This window comes from Entamoeba invadens, assembly GCF_000330505.1.
Source record: "Entamoeba invadens IP1 unplaced genomic scaffold scaff_1105074726231, whole genome shotgun sequence".
Classification (NCBI taxonomy): domain Eukaryota; phylum Evosea; order Mastigamoebida; family Endamoebidae; genus Entamoeba; species Entamoeba invadens.
This window is the reverse complement of record NW_004440376.1, coordinates 79,130-80,865: the sequence shown is the minus strand read 5'-3', so window position 1 is coordinate 80,865 and position 1,736 is coordinate 79,130.

The window sequence follows — 1,736 nt, the reverse complement described above, 5'->3', positions numbered from 1 at the left end:
AGTTAAACACCATGGTTGTATGTTTCACCAACGTCAAGCAATAAACAAGTATATAAATACGTTGGGGTTGAAAGAAAAATATTGGAATGATGGAGATTTCAGATTTTCAATTAAGATGTTAGAAGCTGTTTGTTACCTAAAACCTTGTGATATTGAATTTGCTGTAAATTTTGTTGGTGCACTCTACGTCCACACAACTGATTTTAATAAGGTTTTTGAATATTTTAAAAGAGTGTGGGTGTATGGACTATATCCGATTGAACTTTGGTGTCAATGTATGAGAGAGAAGAGAACCAACAATGACTGTGAAGTTTATCATTCAACACTTTCGAGATTATTAGCTTCATCCAAACCTTCATTTTGGAAGTTTGTTGAGACAATTGAAGGCATTATTGATGAAACCAAAAAGAATTATCACAAAGCTTTAAATGGATACTTTAAACCAACAAACAGAAAGCAAGATGAAGTAAACGAATTGTTGAAAAATTTGACTATCAACTATTATTGTGAAGAACTTAACTTGGAAGAATTTTTAAAAAAGACAATACAAGCAACTGACAAACTTAATATGGAAGTATTTTTTGATTTTCCAGAAAACGAAGAAAGATCGGACAATGATGAAATGATGCTAGAAATACACGAAGAAGAAACGTGTTATCATATATCAGAAGAAATAACAGATCATTATTCGAGTTGTGTTCAAGGTGTTGCAATGGAAATTGAAGAACAAAATGATATATTTAAATGTGATAAACATATTACAACAAGTGTTAAAAAAAAGAAAACGGCGTCTTTCTTTGATTCAAAAAATTGACAGAGAATTTAAAGAAAATCGCAACTTAAATGAGTATTGATATATGTTCATGTTTATAATAACTGTTTAATATAATAACATTTAAATTGAAACATAATTAATATAGATTCTTAATATACAAACAAAATTATTTGTTTGTTTTTTATTGATTATTGAATAAATAAAAACAGTTTGAAGAGTTTTTTATATTGTAAAATTGTTTTTTGAACTTGTTTTTTATTTGAAACCAACTAATAATTAAGATATGAAACAATTTAGTATCTTGTATTTGAATCTTAAATTTATGTTTGATTAAAACGGGTATTTTTTTCAAGGAACAAACTTATAATATTAAACAAACTTTCTATTCACACGTTTTTAACAAATAGGCATATTTGACTGTAATTAATTATTATTATATATATTGATAAATATAATTTTTCGATAAATTGTTTAAAAGCTTTCTGAAGTTTTTAATTGTTCAAAATAACATTATTGATCTCAAAACATTGAAGTTTCAATTTTAAAAATGAATATCTTAAAATATTGTAAATATTTTAAAATAAGCAATAATAATAATATTAAAAAATATAAATCATGTTTTTAATTGATTTTTAAAATATAGCTTATAAAATGCAAATAGAATAATGTATCATATTACGTGATAATCAAACATTAAATATAATATTCGTTTGATGCATTTTACCTTAACTTGTTTGTAAACAATATAATTGTATAATTTAAAAATTGTTAAATCATCTTTATACAAAAGTTGTTATTTAATTATTATTTAAATATCAAGTATTTAATGTGATAAACTTTTTTGAAAAAAACAGTTTAATTTATTAAATAAAATATTAAAATAAAATAAAATTGATAATATAAACTTTGTTATATTCAAATATTATTCATAAGATTTTTTATGAACCGACTTTGATTTCAG